Below are 18,067 nucleotides of genomic sequence, written 5' to 3'. Positions count from 1 at the left end.
GGGGAGATACCGATAAGGTGCAAGCTGCATTAGCATCAGTAGCATACTGTCAGTAAAATATATAAAAAGTCCCAGCACATTCATATACTTGATTATAATTATGTGTTTTATAAAGAAACAGGAGCAAAAGTCCTAGAAGTCTCCAAGAACATTTCGACAACTGCAGAATTTCACCGGGGGGGGGGGGGGGGGGGGCAAGGGGGCATCTGCAGACAGCTCCCTACAGCTCTGCAAAACACGACTAAAAAAAAAAAAAAAAAAATCAAGTCCACAAACGCTGCACAGCCACCTACACACGCCAAATGCCCACGGAGATAATCTCACCCCCGTCGGCAAACACTCAGTGGTCCGCAAAGCGGAGCTGGGCTGAACAACGCGGCTACAGAAGACAAGGGGAGAAAATGGGGGCGGGTGAGGTGGGAGAAGGCGGGGGGGTGGGAGCACTTGGCGACTTTATTTGCCACAGTTTTAGAAATACGCACACCCCCCTCCCCGCCACCCCCGTTTCCCCGGGGGATGCTCGGGCAGGTCCCGAGCGGCCCCAGCCCCCCCCGCCCCGCCGGCGCTGGAAGGGCCGTGGCTCCGAGGGAGCCGGGGCCGGCCCGAGGGCCGCCGGGGGGAGCCCCCCGCCCCGCCGCCCCTCTCACCCACCGCATCCCGGGGCAGCCAACGGCTTCCTGTCCGCCCCGGGCCCGCCGGCAGGACGCTGACCGGGGGCCGCCCGCAGCCCGGCCCCCCTCGGCTTCCCCCCCCCAACCTCACCCGGCCGCCCCGGGGCGCCGCAGCCCGGCCGTGCCCCGGGAGGGGGGCCGTGGGGCAGCCCCCCACCCGCCGCCGCGGCCTAGGTGGGTCAGCGGCCGCCGCCCGGGGAAGGCGGAGGGCGGCCGCCCCCCGCTCCCTTCCCTTCCCCTCCCCTCCCGGGCCGGCACAATGCGGCGGGCACGGCCCGGCACGGCGCGGCCGAGCGGAGCAGGCCCCGTCCCCGTCGCTTCCTTCCCCCAGCCCTTCCCAGCCGGGGGAGCGGGTCACTTACATGGCTGGAGCCCCGGGGAGGAGGTGATGGGAGGGTGGCGGCGGCAGGGAAAGGGAGCCGGGGAGGGGGGCAGGGGAAGGGGAGGGAAGGGGGGAGCGAGCCAGCGAGCGAGCGAGCGAGCGGGGGGGAAGGGGGAGGCTGGCGAGGCGGGCTCTCCGGCGGGTGCCGAGCGAAGGCCTCACTGGGCTCCCGGCAGCCGCCGCCTCCTCACCATCCCCGGGCGGCGGGCGGCGGGGCGGCTCCTCCTCCCCCTCTCGCAGGCGCTCGGCCCATGGGGCTCACACGCCCGCTCCGGCTGCCGGCTTGCCTTCCCCGCCGCTCCGCCTCGTCCCCGCCGCCGCCCTGCCTCCGGCCGGGAGGGGTGGGGGGGGGGGGAGGCCGCCCCTCGCCTCGCTCAAGCAGCCCCCCCCGCAACCGCCGCCGCCGCCCCCCCCCACGCCACCGGGCCGAGCTCCCGCAGCCGGGGCCGGGCTCGTCCCACACGCGTCTCCGCGGCGCTCGCTCACATCCTCCGGGGAGCGGCCGCCGGGTCCTACCGCCGCCGCGCCGCTTCCCGCCCGCCGCGCTGAGGGGGCCGCGCCGCTCCGCTCCCCGGTGAAGGGGGGGGGGGGGGCGGGCAGGACGTAGGGGGTCTGGGGGGGGTTCGCCGCCGAGGGCCTCGCCGCCCTCCGAGCTCCCCTCAGCGCGGCGGGGCAGCGCCCGCCGGCCCGGCCCCCCCCCCCCGCTGCCGCCGCCGCCGCCCCCCTCCGCCCACCCGCCAGGCCGGCCCCAGGCCCCGAGGGCGGCGTTTCCGGGCCCCCGGCGCGGCCTGGCCCCGGGACGGCCCGGCGGTGGGGTCCCGCGCCGGCCCCTTGACCCGGGCGTTTGGGACGCCGTGCCCCGTGAGGTGATGTGGCCTTTCCTCACCGGGCCCTGCGGGAAGCCGCCCAGCCTTAGGAGCCTGGTGCCCGGAGCGTGGACGATTTACCCCCAAAAAACAGGCGCCCGACCCCGCCGCCCGGCATTTCAACCTCTGGGGAAGGGCCGGGCCCCCGTAAAACCTCTTGGGGTGCCACCAGCGAGCTTCCCCGGCAAAAGCAGGGGGTGCCAGTCCGCTCACCCTCCGCTCGGAGCTTCCCCTCGTGCCCGTGGAATACCAACTGATGAAATGAGACGGTATCGCGGTACCTCGGGGGGGTTATTCCGATATCCCTTTGCTCAGCAGGCGGGCTGCGAGGCGTGGGGAGGTTAGGCCACGGCCCCGGGGACTCTGGGCGGCGAAGGGGCCGGGGCGGTGGGGCTGGACGCTGCTCTCCTCGCCGCCTCGCTGCGCTCGAGGCCGTCCTGCTCTCGCAGCAGGAATGGCTCAAAACATCACAAATGACTTGAACTATGGCTTTGCAGCGTGGCAGCGTGTTGTCAGATTTTTAAGAGCCGTTCTGCTCTGAAAAACGACGTTGTGGAAATGCCTTTGACAGATTTATTAGTGCTCCGCGCTTCCAGTATCAAAATTTGCCCTCTTTGGTCATTAAGGGATTTTGTTTATTTTCTAATTGACAGTGCCATAAACGCTAACTGGGCTGTAAGAACTGATTGCGTTTTTTCAGAAACATACGATCGCTGATGAGCGCGTTTCTGCAGTCGGAAGCTAGCTGGAATTTAGAAAACGGCACATCTTCCCACAGCTTTACACTCTTAACATAAAGGTGCATAAAATGCATTTACAGCAGTAAAGCTGGGGAATACGACTCTGCCTTTACACTGGTGGCAAACCTGTTTGATATAGTAAGAGGCTTTTCTACCACATCATTTGAATGATTGCACACATTTAGTGAAATTCACTTTCTTCTTTCATTTTGATCTACTCAGTCTGTCTAATCCTATCTGTCATGAGGGTTCCTGAGCATCAAATGGATCGCTGGATTTTGGGTACACCAGCGTGCAGAGGAGCCAACGACGAAGACAGAGGAGGAAAGGCTTCACTCTTCTTCATGGTGCAGGGAGAAAGAGCAAGACCTCTGTTCCCACCGAGGAACAGACCAGTTCCTCCTGGCAGAGAGAGCTGCTATACCAGCGTGGCATTTTCTGTGGCTGTCCTTTAGGTTTACTGGGGCATATTTCAGCACAGTTTTAAAAATGTACCATTTGGGCAACTTAGCGGAATAAGCAGACTGCGTGGTACAGGCCCAGTTACCTAGTTTAGAGTCAGATCCTCATCTGCGGCAGGCAGTGGAAAGATTTCCGTTGATACCAGGGCAGAATGAAATAAATGGCTGTGAGAACTCTCTAAGATGCAAAGGTAATGGAAAGGAAAAATCTGGGTTTGTGATCACATTTCGACCTACTCTGCATTACGTACAGAATATTTAGCGTAGATTAAAATGTAGGTGGGCATTAAAGATACATTAAAAATCAAATTAATCATCAGTGTGCAAAGTTTGCAGGCAGCTCAGAGGACATGTATCAAACTTAACAAAAACAAGAAGAAAATTAATTTTTGAGCTAATTTTGAGTCTTCAGACCGCAGTTACACCTAGCAAGAAAGAGCATGTGTAAGTACAGCAGTTCACGGGCTGTAAGACGCTTCTGTCCAGGCAGGGGGATCTCTGGTAGTAGATCTGATTGCCGGAGAGCTTTCTTGCCTTCCTGCCAAACCCTGTCCTGATTGATAAGCTCCCAGGCTGTGTGGTGAGCAAGGTCGTTAGGACTTCCCGCTGCAAATGAAGCAGCAGTTTAAAAAATAAGGTCATACAGTAAACAGTTTTCTGTCCTGAAGAGAAGAAAATAAACCTCAGTTGTTTGCTAGAAAGGAAGTGCAATTAAAAAAAACCCCAAATTTCAACACGAACAGATTGTTTAGATTTGGCAATTGTTGATTTATGATGATGAAAGACAGGCCCAAACTAGAAAGTTTGGATCCTGATCTGGATCTGACATTCCCCAAAGTTGAGGGGGAAGTGTGGTTCAGTGTCTGGAGTAAGGGCTTATCTTTCAAACACAGCAAAGTACTGTGGATAAAAATACCCAGGTGAAGTAGGAAGTGCCTGGTCTGCAACAACAAGAGTGACTTTGTATTGACAATGAACAAAAGCAGCTTTTTTTTTTTCTTTTGAGAACAATGAAATCACTCAAGAATTGTTATAAATGCAAACAATGTGGGTTTTATCACTCAGTTATCATCAATGGGATTATAGTCTATAACCCTAATTTTCAGGGAAGTCCCTAGATTTCCCTGAGCGCGTCCTCAGATTTCACATCTGTTGACTCTAGCTTATTAAGTGCTTCAGGATAAGGTGCATCAACTGTTCCTTGGTATTATATTACCTAAAAATACTGAACGTAAGGGTTAGTGGCAAAGAATGGTTGAATGCCAAACAGCGTATCAATACCACGCCAGAAGAGCAGGCACTCCTCATCCATTTTTAACACATATGTAGGTAACATATAATTTGATATAACTTTTAAAAGTTATTTTGAAATGATAAAATTAAGCAGCTTGGGATAAAAATGGTTTTTTTATCCAGTCACACATAAGAAGAAAGACTAGCACAGTAAAATGAAGTGGAATTATTGAGTTAACCCCCAGTAGAACAAGTTCTGTTCCATTATTGCAAGTAATGACAGCACCTTTATGGGTCAACAGTGAATTTGTTCCTCCCTTTTTAAAAGGTGGGCTGTACTCAAAGGTACTCAAAGGAAGAGACTATATGACATCCTATTAGAATTACAGAGCTAGTATCTCAGTCTAGGCATTAACAGCTTTTAAACAACTCAGGTTTGGTCTCAAACAAAAATCTAGCTCAATAAAAATACAAATTAAAAGTGTGTTTCATGGCACCAAATATAATAAACATAGCTGTGCTTCTAAAACTGAACGAATCCAGTGTTTGAAGGTGTATTTCTCAATAGCAAAACAATAGCAGGCTATCTGGAAAAAAATAATGAATGTAGTCATACTGAAACATTGTAATTTTGCTTTTTAGAGATCCATCTTTTGAATAAATGTATGATTTCGTTTGTACTTCTCCAATGAATTTCCTACAAGACTAAGTGTCAGCTAAACTGGTAACGTGAAGAGCAGCAAACTGAATGATGCCTGTTTGTCGAAGCATTTTTGGGAGCTCTTCCCAATGGCTCGCTAAAAGTCCAGGGAAAGATTGGACAGGAGCCCTAGGTTTGGTTTCCAGCTTCTGTTCCCGGTCACCAGGGTGCTCAAGCTGGGCAGCCCTGGGATGGCAGTGGGCTTTCTCCAGCTGGAGCAGGAGGAAGAAGGCACGCTTCGCCGTCCCGCAAAGAGCTTTTTCTGGCTGGGTCACGAACGCTGCTGACAAACTCCAAAGTGAGAGCAGTACAGTCCTCTTGACCAGGAATGATGACAGCCGTGACAACGGGCAGCAAACACACTATGGGGAATTTGCTATATAAACAGGAACTGAACTGGTTTGCATAGAAAATGCACTAGTTAGATATAGAATGTACAAAAATAGCAAGTGTATCAGGTCTGTCCCATACACCACCACAGCTGCTTTTGTTGTTACAGTAATAACCCCAAGTCCCTGCCTGGACCAGGCACCATTAGGCACCGTGGAGACACATCAGAAGACACGGGTTTTGATCTGAAGGGACTGAAGTCTGCTTCAAACCGCTGCTTTTCCCCCTTGCTTATAAAATAACATGTCTTGAGTTCTTAGTTCTGGGAGGATACCTGAAAATGCAGAAAATTCCAATGATCTGTGTGAAGAAACATCACAATCTTAACACTAGTCAGAAAGACAAATCCTCTGAGATGGAAATACTGAAGTTATAGACACATATTAAAAGAAAAGTAAAAACTTCCAGGTTCCTGGTGCATTCCCAACTCTCCCACACCCAACGCTGATTACGCTCTTCACCTAAAATTACAGAGTTAAGCACAATGTGGGCACGTTAACTTGGGTGCAGTTTCAGTGATTTTTTTTTTTTTTACAGTTTTTTTGCAGTTTACCCCTGCAGATCCCCACATGGAAACGTGGAAGGAGCAGCAACTGCGCTGCTGGATGCGGGCACTCACACAGCAGTGGGTTCTTGGAGCACTGGTTCTGGCTGCTTTGAGCTCCAGGGGAAAGCCAGCGCAGAGCAGGTCAGTCTTCCTCATGACATTTGCAGTTCCCTAGAGATCAAGAGCTGTAATCGAGCTGTTAAGGTTTTAGGCGCTATGGTGACAGGGGTTTCCTAGATCCTTTAAAATGTGTATACGTATGACATTTATCCAGTGGACTGGCAGGTTTTTATATTATTTGTATATTAACGCCAGAAGAGAAGGGATTGCTTTTAATTTCTTCAGTGCATTTTTAATGGCATCTGCATGCATGCAAAAATCTGCTACCCTTTAAAACACTTCCTCAAAATTGTATGGTTTGGAAACTTTTTTAAGGGCAGAAGTGACCATTTCAGCATCATTCTGGTCTGACCCTCTGGCTACTGCAGCCATAAAATTGCACTTAGTGATGTCTTCATCTGTATTCACATGTCATAGGTAAAAGAGAAGACACTACCATGCATAAAAGCAGGAAAAGAGAGGAAAGATGAATTCATATCTTTGGTGCTCTCTTTACTTCAGAGCCCTGCTGTGTCCCTGTTTCTGCAGTCATGCCAATCAGACACCAACCAAAAAGCAATGGCTTATGGAGCAACAAGGGAGAGGAGTTTCTGCTTTATTTATAATACAACAAGCAGTCTTATGAAAGGAGACCCCCGGTAATAATTTATATATTATATAAATATTTTTATATATATAAAAAAACATATTTTAAATATATTTTTTTTTTTTTTCTGTTTGAGCATCTCTCTCCTGTAGTTCTTTGATGTCTGATCAGGTTTGAGCTCATGCTACCCCTTGCCCTCAGTGACATCACTAAGGTCTCCTTTTCTGCCTGACTTCTTATTGTCACAAAACTTCCGAGTGCTTTTACTACACAGTAAAGCTACACCAACGCTGCTTTTGTTAGCTGTGCCTACAGATAGGTTTATGGCTGTTGCACCCTGTGGCCAGAGCGAGTTATGTCAATCTTTCTTTGAGGGGCAGGGCTCCTCTCCAAGCCTGAACCCTCTTCTTCTCCCCCTGGCCCAAAGTTTCCTGTGGGCAACAAGCTGAGCTGTGCTTGCTCTGCATGAGCAGTAGTGGCCCTGGAGGAGTGGTTTTCTGGAGTAATCACTCTGTTGGTGTGGAGGACCCCATGTCCACACCAAAGGTGTTCCAGTGGAGTGGGGGTGCTTTGGGATAGCTGCAACGGGGTCCTATGGACTGCATGCCCAGTGGTGGCCAGAGTTCACGTGAACTGGTCTGGAGGATCTCACTGCTTTAGGTTTGCTGGAAGGGAGCCCAGTTGATGCACTCCCAGATTGGTCCATGATACAAACTGAAGCACAGTAAATCGGTATGATCAGGAGATTTGCTTTGGTAACACACTCCTGATTCAGACGTGCTAATGTAGACGCAGGCATTGAAAACATTGCTGCCACATGAGCTGATGGTATCCAGAAGTTAAGAAAACATTAGGAAGAAGTTTAAGAAGATATTAGGAATAAGAACCAGGCACATGCACAAACACTGCAGAATTCAGGCTAAAAAACCCTGCATGTGTGCTGATATAACAAGTACCTACTTGGTTGCCCTCACCACCCCACCCCTCACCATGCTCAGCACATAACATCAGTTTTCCTGGACCCCGAGTCGTCAAACGTGGCCTGTCTGCTGAACTTCCCATCCCAGCCTTGAACAGAAAGGCTCACGCATCAAGCTGGGACCACTTGGAGGCTGTGGATTACAGGGCCATCCATCCCTTCGGGGCTGTGTGGACAGGACCTACCTCTCGGCATGTCCGCGTCCTGTGCTGAGCACAGTCTCTGCAGGAGCTCCTCGGTGCTTGTCTGACATACATGCTAAATATTAAAATGATAAGGGCAACTGTGAAAGAAATCCACCTGTTGACCTCCCTTGCAGTCTTCACTGCCCTCAGCCTTGTCATCTGCATTCGGCTGGAGAACTGGCTGCTCCTCAGCCAGATATTCGTTGCCAGCCTGGAGGGAATCAGGCCCACTGTATTTTTCTGCCGCATCCAGCCTGGCTCTCACACAGCGTTCCCGCTGCAGCCCCTGAGCCTGCCAGGACAGGCTGGAAGTTGTAGAAAATGATGTCACCAGATGGGCAGGGCTTCTTTTCGCCACCGATAACATCTCAGCAGATGTCCTCCAAATGTGCTCATGGTTCTTCCCATTATAGCATCTTTATTCTCCATTTACCTTTCACCGTCCCACCTTTCAAGTTAGCAAAGAGGTTACTCTTTGCTAAAGACTGTTTATGTGAAAAAATGGAAAAGAGCTTTGCTGCAGTTGTTTTAAGTGCTTTTGATTTATTCTTGGGCAGGAGAACTTTGCAATTCACTAAAACACCAGTACTCAGACACTTCAAAGCACATAGGTACCAGACTCCCACTGAAAAAGTTTATGATTTTCCCTTGTTCATTTACCCTCTTCCATAATTAATAAATAAAACAAGTCATCAACAAAGTTGCTACACTGCGTACCTTACGCCGGCACCCCTGTGATCCCGTTACCTATAACCTGTTCCCCTATAATCTGTTCCCCATAAATCCTGCAGGTTTTACTCCCACCTACTGCATCTCATCCCTATTTAGAAAATCAGATCTACCCCAGGGAATCCTTCTGGACATGTAGAGTTCCACTGAAATCAGCAGGGATCTGTTTAAGCACATGCCTGCAGAGAGTATCTGTTATTCTATATTTACACAGTACCCAGCATAATAGGACATGAAACCTGATTAAAGCCTCCGAACGCTACTGCCATGGAAATCAGTCTTGTTATTGACTGATGACTCAACATGTCTGAATTTAGATGGAAGAGGGCTACTTTCAATTCCCAATTCTTTTATAGACTCTCTGCATAACCTAGCCAAGTCATTTAATCTCCATACCTCAGACACTCCTGTATTTAATGCAGAGAAAATCAATCATTGATTAATTCCCTTCCCCCAGCCCCTTCGCTGTTCTTTGATTATAGGATCCTTGGGGCAGACGTTGCCTCTTGTGAGGTGCCAGGACACCGCGCAGCACCAGGGAGCTCTGGCAATCCTATAAATGATAAAATAACAATCATGTTTAGTAGCACAGAAGCAGCTGTGATTGCCCTAATATTTGTCCTCATAGAGTCATTTTTAAATTGAAAGCACACCTGGGACAATTCAGTTCCAGAAGAGGCTCAACCTGAGCCTGGGATGATGACAACCCCAGAGTAACCTGAGCTACAGCATTGCCTTTAGCAAAGTAAGACAAAGTAAAATGAAGAGAGTCATAGATTTTTTTAGAAAATGTAAAGCAATATGGATAGATTCAAACCTTAAATAAAATACCAGCAGCCACGCAGCTTTCCCTCTTCGTGAGAACAGATGTGGAAAGCTATTATTATAATTTGCAAATAATGTTACCCCCCTTACGTGTGTCATTGGAGCTTTTTTATGACACGGCTTCAGCTAGACAGTTTCTTACATAACACTGTTACGCTGTTTTTATTTCAGACGTAGTTGTTAGGTGATGGTTTTCCATGTATAGGTTCTATTAATAAACAGCCATTAGTTACACAGCTAGTTATCTCTCAAAAAATTAGTATTTTGAAATTGTGAAGATATCTCCTAGGTTAGAATATTTGCCAAAAGTTAAGCCCAGGAGCAAGCACAGATCCCTGCGGGTATGCCATACACCTTGCAGAGATGACCATTATTAATACAAATGACTTCAATTAATATTGACATGTGAGCTAATTAATAGTATGGTGGTTGATAAACAAGACCTCACTCATTTTATCCAGGCATTTGTTAATCACCTGCCTGACGTTGCAGCTGACCAGTGAGGACACACTCCAGCTCTAGGAACGTTGTGGGTTTTGTGTGCGTTCCAGTTTACCAGGGATTGGCTGTACCTTGAAAATAGCAGTATTTCTGAGCCATGGGATATAAAGTTTTGTGCCTACCTGCATCACAGCTGGGATATAGTATGCATCAGTCCATGCACAATAAGGTAAGTATTATCTGCCATGCGATGCTACAGTAAATTCTCACATTATTAGCTGATCTTTTTTTTTTTCCTTCTCTCCCCTATTTCCCCCCCCCGACATCTGACAGCACTGGCAGCTTCCACAGCGCTCTGTAACAGCAAGCACACTGCGACACTGTTGCAGGGGTTCCCTACAGCAGAGCTTTCCCAGTGCCATTGATCAAGCCACAAGCACTAGTTAAGTAATGCAAGGTTGCTCTAATTCCCTGACTCATCTCCTGTTCCCCCTGGAAATCCTAAACGTGGTTCTGGAAACTAAACTGCAGTTCTCTGGCTGCAGCAGGGTGAAATAACTTTGATTGCTGAGTCACCACGTTGACCCTCACAGCTCAAATTTCTGTTTATGGTTAGCAATAGTCAAAAATGCTCATTGTAATCTTATCACGGTTGAGGTACTAACTGCACACTCCCTGGAAATGCATTCAGCCTGGCTTTCGGCTCAGAGCTCAGATTCCCCAAATCAATATTTGCGTAATGTTTACAAAAACACCTTTCGTTTTAAGTAGCCTTGAATTATTATATTCTTGAGGTCCTTTTTTTATGCATATGTCATCTTAGAGCTAATCAGCATTCTGCTCTTGCATTTGCAAGTGCTGAGAAAGTCAGGTCTTAAAAAGCCATAACTCCTCGACAATTTCTGCCCGTCAATAGCTTGTACAAGCTGTTTGGGTGTAGTAAGTAGTGTGGAGGAAAACTGAAGATCAAATTATTCTCAGGTATGAATTAAATCTATTGCTCTGTAGCCGCTGACAAGTCTCCTTGCTCTGCATGATGAAATTCTCCTCATTATGTACTGCATGCTTTTACAAATGCTGCTATCCTTCTGAGCATGATACATGTTTCTCCGATAGAAATCTGTGTTTTACTACAGTGGCATCACTATGCAACACTTCTGATAATGTTAGCTATGAGTCCCACCGTTTCAGATGCAAACCTTTTGTTCTGGTCCGTGATGTGGCGTGGAATGTATTTGAAGTGTGCCTGACTGCAGAGACAAATGGAAGAGTAGAAACACTCGCGTGGTACAGTTTGTTTCTAGAATTGATCTTGACCAGTCAGCATAAAATGCATGGTGTCAATGAGATTGCCCTAATGCTCTTTCATTAGGAAAAATGATTCCTCTCGGACATGGGGCAAACAGGAGTTGAGTGGGGATGCCTCCACCACCCCTTCAAACTGGCTAATAGAGAAAAGTCTGCCTGCAATTCAAAGCAAAATATGAAAACAGACCAATGTAAATAAAGATGAAGGAAGAGGAGACTCACATCAGAGAATGAAAAGGCATGTGACCAGTTTAAAATACGAATGGGCTTCTGTTAAAAGAGCTCTCTTCCATGACCTTCTTTCCTGCCATGTGACCAAATTCTTCAATCAGGCACTGTAAAAGAATGCTAAAATTGTCTTTATTTTCATTTCAGATCTGGCCACGTTAGCATGTACTTGCTGTATTCATTTATTGCCCAAATAATCTCACTTTCTGCTGAAATCAAAGGGAGTTTTTCTTGTAACCCCTCTCCTGGTTCTGCTCTGGGCTGCAGCGGTGGTGCCTGCAACCTTTTACAATTCCGAGGGCCTGGGGCCAGCCAGCTCCCTGTTATCAGGCCCATCTGGGAAGGGAGCAACTCATTTTAAAGCCAGCAAGTGGCTCTGGAAAAAAAGCTGGTCTCTCTGCAAGGTCCTGGGCTGAAGGGCAAACACCTCCGAAAACAGCCAGCCCTGGGGTGAGCAGAGGGACCCTTTCTTTGGAGTTTATATTTAACCAAGCCAAATGTCCTAAAACAGGTGTGGAGAGGTAGCAAGGTGGGTACCTGCATCTATGCAGCCTCTTTAGTTTATCAAAATCCCTGCTGAATCACAGACCCAGACCTGGAGGCAGCATTCACTCGGTTGCACCCAGTGCCAAATGCAGCAGTATGGTAACTCCTTCTTCTCCACTCCCCCCACTTAGACTTCCAAGGTTCACAGAAGAATTTCTGACGTGCTTCAACATTGAACAAAGCAATCTCTGATCTTAAGGGAAAAAAAAAAAAAGGGTTCAGTTTAATACAAGCAACTGGCAAAGATTCAAATTGCATCTTATTTTAGCCAAAGCAGTTCACCAATCCTGAGGAAAGATGTGAATTTTCAGCTCCAGTCAGATGCCTAATTATTCATTTCTCCTTATCTTGCTTTTAAAATCTTGCCAAGGCTGCACCCATCCCTATATCTCTAGGCATTTGAATACCACTCAAGAAGCATCTGAACTCTTTGACGGTAGGCCTGTTTTCAAGTCACCAGGTAACCTCTCAGAAACCCCTGCAGATGACGGTGTGCTGACAAAGCACACCTCTCGCTGGAACGATGCTGCCTCTTACCTGTAGAGGTACCACTCCCTCCACCATACCTGGAAGGATCTCTGGGACTGTCAGCCTGGTCTCACGGACAGGAGCATGCCCTTTTCTAGGGGATGCTTAAGCAGAGCTACTGTGTGTGACAAATAGTATCCCCTTTTTTTGCTCTAGGCAGGGCCCAAGATTGACTCCTCAATCTGGTACTGACTACACAGTAGGGGCTTCCTCCAATTGCTGAGTCTAAAATTAAAGTGAACAGGAAAGAGGGTAAAACATGCAGGTTGTGCAGCATAAAATCAGACTTTTCAAAAATTCTGGTTTTGTTTTCCTCCCAGATTTGTTCCAACTTCCTCATCTTCCATTCCCTCCCCATCCACGTTTTCTGCAAAGACCCCTTTCAGAGGCGCACCATAAACTTGTTTTCTTCAGAGCTTGATTTCAGCCTCGCTGAAGTCCCTGTCAGTTTTGAAGAAGGATGTGAGAGGATCACATCTGAGCCCCAGAGGAAGGACAATGCTTTGGCTTCTGGCAGGGCATCAATTATAAAGCCAGAAGAGACTTTTTTATGTGCCACTTGCAATTAGAGGAGCCACCTGAGTGATGGATAACTCTTGTGCAGGCTTTCCACAGGGGACAGTTTCACCCAGGTAAGGGTTAGCCCCACCAGGAGAGACTGATGGCATCTTGTCTGGCCTGGGAAAAGTGCTATGCAAGCCACAGGATCAGTTTCTTAGCACATCATGTAAGAGGACGGTATGGTTTCCTGCATCATCTCCCACTTTCAGATCTACTTATACTGTATCGCTTATAAAAGTGATTATTGTTCATTACCCTCGGCTTCAAAAATGGCCTCCTGCCACTTTGGACTACAGGACATGTTGAGAATTAAATTTATTTCAGTTCCCTCTCTTTTGTCAGTGGCTTTGTGCATGGGCTTCAGGTTTGGACGAGGAAAGCTTAAATGAAATTTGGATTGGCTAATGCAGAACCAAAGTGTCTTTTTTAACCTTACAAACCTTTCTGAGACACAGCATTTTGAGTGATCCCTGGAGAACATGTGACACCAAAGCCCCTCTCTGAAGAGCCTGGCTCCGTTTCTCTTATGCTTTAGACAGAGCAGGCATCAGTGACATTGATACATAATTTAGTCACCACCTTCAGGGTACGTTAAATTAGCAAATTCTCTAATTTGCTAGGAATTCACATAGATGAACTGATGATTAAATAGGTGATTGAACTGAAGAACCTAAATGTTGCTAATTTAAATGCCATCTATGTCTAGACCACTCTCCTTGTTACATTCTAATTGACCTAATTATTGCCAAAACCACTCTTTTTGTCATTTCTTTTGCATTGAGATCATTCTGTATGGGGGCTGGATGTGGGAGGAGGGCTGTTCTGGTGTATTCCAACAGCAGAGAGTATTTTAAGCAGCGACTGTGGATAGCAGCAGCAGTGGCTGGTTATGAAGCTGGAGAGCTTCACATAGACCCGGGGAGAAGATTGCGGGCTACCTGTTTGAACTTCTCCACTGCAAAACCACATCCATTTTTATGATGTCTTAAGAATGAACACATCTCCAAAGAGGTCTTCTCATTTTTAATGGAGTTTCAATATTAGTGCTCAGACATTCGATTGAGTTACTGCCATTTGACAAGCTAGCGCTTGTCAGCCCAACTGAGCTGGGCAACTGTTACAGCCGTGTGCGTGCTTTGTCTCTTGTGCAGGCAGTGGAATGGCACTTCTTGTGGTGGGGAAAGCAAAACTGAAATAGCACACGGTTGCTGTAGGGAGCTATTGTTATTGCTTGTAGGAGCAAGTACGCGCGGAGTTACCACATCTCAGCTGACATGAGGTAGCTTGTTCGCTTGCACTAACTGGATCGTGTATCTGAGCCCTGCAGAGACCTGGGTTTCCCTCACATAAGAGAATTATCTTCAATTTATAGTAGCGAGGACATCAGCTGTTGGATGAAGGAAAGCTGAATGTTAAAACACCATTCTAGTCCTCTAGAACCTCTATCTTTAATGTCAGAAAAACACCCAGACTGCCTGTAGATACTCTGCGTGGAGAATCCACCATGGTCATTGGTAAGCTGTTGCAGTGGTTCCTCGTCTGCCCTAAAAACATGCTCTACACATTCAGACTGAACTGAAAATGTTTCACCTTCCAGCTCCTGGTCCTGTTTTACTTTTGGCTGTTGGATGATCACCAAAAGTTACGTACAATCGTCAATGCAGCCAGAATGGCTGTAATTACATTTAACTCTTCTACACTGCTCTGGCAGATATCAACATGTGTGACCGAAGCACTCTCTTGTTTCCCCCATTTGGAGAGAGAAACTGAAGTGAGGGAAAGAAAAAATGACTTGCCCAGGTTCGTACACAAAATCAGTGATGGTGCGAGTAGGAGAACCTGGATGGCCTGGTTCAGGGATTGTCTTATGAGGCAGCAACATTTTAACCAAAGTTCACACTATCTTTAGCCTGTCCTTCACTGACTTTAGCTGAATTACCCCTGGCTCGGGCCTGGTGGCTGAGAGAAAAGAATGAGGCTTAAAATGCATAAAAATGCATTTTGTTATCTCTGGTGGGTGCTTTGATTTTTCTCAGCTTTCTGTAGCTGGAGACGTGTCAGTCAGATGCTGTGCCAGATGTTTCCCACAAACTGTCACATAAATGAAATAGCTGGAGTGAGGTAGGAACGTACCCGACTGCCGACCGGCTGCCAGCGTCCGCTGACTGCGTTCGGCAAACCACGGCTCTGCTCTCCTTCCAGCCAACCTCAGACCACCTGCCCATCCAAGAGACCCAGAGCCGGTGGTGATGGCCACAACATCTGGGAGAAGACAACCTTAAGTGGCCACCCTGGACCAGGCTGCCCCTTTCCTTCACTCCCAAACATTCAGGACCCCTCAGCAGGGGCTGGTTGGTGTGGGACTCCCGTAGCGGCAGCGCTGAAGACCTGGGCAAAAGGGCAGTTGCACAACCGTGAGGAGGAAATAACCCAAAGCTTGTTGGTGTGAATGGTCCTGCTCCAAAACCCTTCCGACAAGTTCCCTGGTAAAGTTTCTTTTCCAAATCTGGAGTGCCAGGCGGGTGTTTCCTTCAGATAGGACTACACCTGGGTCTGGGGCTTTTTAGGAGGTTTTCAGCTTACGGAGCACTGGATGTTTTCTCTTGCATCAGGCCATCAGAAATTTGTGGTGTACTCATTTCTCAAATTAAGTGCATAAAAAGATGGTGCAGGCAGCCAAGTCTCACACAGATCCGGCCGCATGCTGCCAAATCTTTAGACGCCGACACTGACCGATGTAACCGGCAGCAAAAAGCTGCTCGCTAAATCCAGCAACCTCCTCTGGAGGTGGTGCACGATGTGCAGATGCAGAACGTCCCACCTCCCCTGCGTACCACCGGCCAGAGGATCCCCAGCCTGGTTCCAAATTTCCTGATCCCACCATGCTACACCGATAGCAGGGAAATGGGTCTTTTCCTTTCCTCGAGACAGGCTCTCCCCTCCCACCCTTGGATCCCTCAGTTCTTGCGGATTTCATCCAAGAAATAAACCTTTTCCTAGCAAATTTAGAGATAAAAATTGGTGTAACAGCAGCTCTGCCCTTCCAGTGCTTTGTGCATTATTATTCACTGCACCTTTGGATGTATCTTAGGATGCCTATGATTTAGGAAATCAACCGTCACCTGAAACAATATCCTACATAAACCCTCTGACCGCATCAGTGATCTCTCCTCTGCCCATCACAGACTCCCCTCCCTCTTCTGGTTCTTCAGGGAGCTCTTCAGTCTTTTCCAGGTTTTCTGTGTTAGTCCTCTGTCATTTGCTATGATCAACTTGCAGATAAATTCATGAGGCATTTGCAGATAACTTTTTCTTTTTTTTTTTTTTTTACTTATAACATGATTTTTCACTTATGATTTTCCCCAAACCTGGGAACTAAAGTTCTTTTTGTGTGCACAGTATTTTTCTCTGAACAATATTTCTGCATGCAATTAAAACCCCCTGATTCTGTACATTTTATAAATAAAGCCTCTAGACTTATATTTAGATTACAATGATCTCTTGGGCATGAACTGTCTTTCCAGTCTCTATTTATGAAGCACACAACACAATAGTAACAATAAAAACACTGTCATCTAGTTGCATTCAGACAGTAAAGATCTATTATCAGCTATATCTGGATATCTTCCTTTCATCAGTGGCATGTGAAAAAAAAACTTCCATGAAAATTTCTTACTGAAAAAAATAAAAAGATTTCCAACAAAGAGAAATATTCTTGGGAAATTTCAGTTTTATTCGTTTTGTTGTTGTTTTCGTTGGAAAACTGGGCACCTTAAATCCCTCGCAAAAAGTTATGTTGAAACAAAACTTAGGGGTTTGGCATGTTGAGGTAAAAAACCCATAATTTTTGGTTTCAGCCCAAAACTACTGACAACAGAGGAAGTTTTCTAATTAAAAATCAAAATTTCCTCTTGCTATTCTTTTGTTTTTCAACCAAAACTGCCGAGCAACACTTTATTGCCAACTCTAGCACAAATAACCTCTCTTCTGGTTTTGACAACTTCCTTGGGATTTTGTTGCTCTATTTCAAGTTCTTCCTTGTTTTCTTTCCTCTACCTTAATGCCAGCGTTGGCACCAAAGCTTCCCTTAATGATGACATATGTTCCTCACTCATTCAGAATATGATCTAACTCTTTATATAGAGCATCTGTTTATTTATCTGTGGGACATGTGGCTCGAACATAAACTTGAATGAGCTGTGGGAAAGGCCAATTTTAAATATGAAAATAGACTAGCATTGGTGTACTTACAGACACTCGCAGCTCCCTAGTCTGATTACTAGTCACAGAAAATGCTTAGACATTCTCATGACAATTAGTATAAACATTATTCTTTCCACTGGAAAAAAATATTATCATAGCTGGACAAATAAACTGACCCGCAACTTGAAAATGAATGTCATTTCAAAATTGCCTTTGAAGGCATAATTCAGTAGTGGTGCTTAATATTCGCAGCTGTCATCAACCATGCAGTAATTAGTTTCAGTTCTAATGAATATTTATTTATATGAACAAGGTATAAGCATTGCAAATATCGTATGTATTTGACCACAGTTTATGATGATGATATTGTATGATTGCATGTATGTATTCATTATTATTACATGAATATTTTATAGATCAGTGTAAAATGTAATTACATCCTAGTATGTTTGCGTAATGTCAGTGTCAACAGTTTGATCGAGATTAGCATAAGATCAAGTCATTTTCTCAATATGGATCCAAGTTTCTCATGTCTGGTATCAGGATCAAGATTTTGGGGATTATAAATCATAGCAAGGTGCTCAGGGTACTTGATGTTTTCTACAGCTTGAATCGCTTGATAGAAAACTTCTCAACTCAAAGGTGAACATAGAAGAGGGGGGAAAATCATGTTTAGTTTTCTTGAATGTTTTATCCTAGAAGAATCAAAGAGACAGAGCGTTTAGTTGAGTGTGATGCAAAGATCTGCAGTCCATTTAAAGACATTTATCCATCGTTCTTGCTAGTTTCAGGAAGAGCCCTAAATACAAGAAATTTTTGTATCCTGCTGTCAGTAAGA

The 18,067-nt window shown here is 46.8% G+C and overlaps 1 protein-coding gene and 1 long non-coding RNA gene across 7 annotated transcripts in view; one reads left to right on the top strand and one right to left on the bottom strand.

The window, feature by feature from the left end:
- AKT1 (AKT serine/threonine kinase 1) overlaps nt 1–1,690 on the bottom strand; it is a 74,744-nt gene extending 73,054 nt beyond the window's left edge. For 2 of the 4 annotated variants that reach the window (XM_075029705.1, XM_075029703.1), the window contains exon 1: nt 1,034–1,475. The gene's annotated coding sequence lies outside the window, so the exon portion shown is untranslated. Of the gene's footprint in view, nt 1–1,033; nt 1,476–1,539 lie in introns of those variants that run through there. The other 2 variants (XM_075029704.1, XM_075029706.1) reach the window with 2 other exon arrangements.
- Nucleotides 1,691–2,139: 449 nt separating this feature from the next.
- Nucleotides 2,140–13,969, top strand: LOC142031892 (uncharacterized). 3 transcript variants are annotated; one of them, XR_012650653.1, is made up of 4 exons: nt 2,140–6,131; nt 6,612–6,748; nt 9,876–10,084; nt 12,786–13,969. It is a non-coding gene; the product is annotated as an uncharacterized LOC142031892 (long non-coding RNA). The 3 variants fall into 3 exon arrangements; XR_012650651.1 differs by lacking the exon at nt 6,612–6,748; XR_012650652.1 differs by having other exon boundaries at nt 2,140–6,748.
- The last annotated feature ends 4,098 nt before the right edge of the window (nt 13,970–18,067 follow it).

This window comes from Buteo buteo, chromosome 6 (genome assembly GCF_964188355.1).
Source record: "Buteo buteo chromosome 6, bButBut1.hap1.1, whole genome shotgun sequence".
In the NCBI taxonomy this organism is placed as follows: domain Eukaryota; kingdom Metazoa; phylum Chordata; class Aves; order Accipitriformes; family Accipitridae; genus Buteo; species Buteo buteo.
The sequence above is the reverse complement of the archived record's forward strand: the minus strand, read 5'-3'. Positions and strand labels throughout refer to the sequence as shown.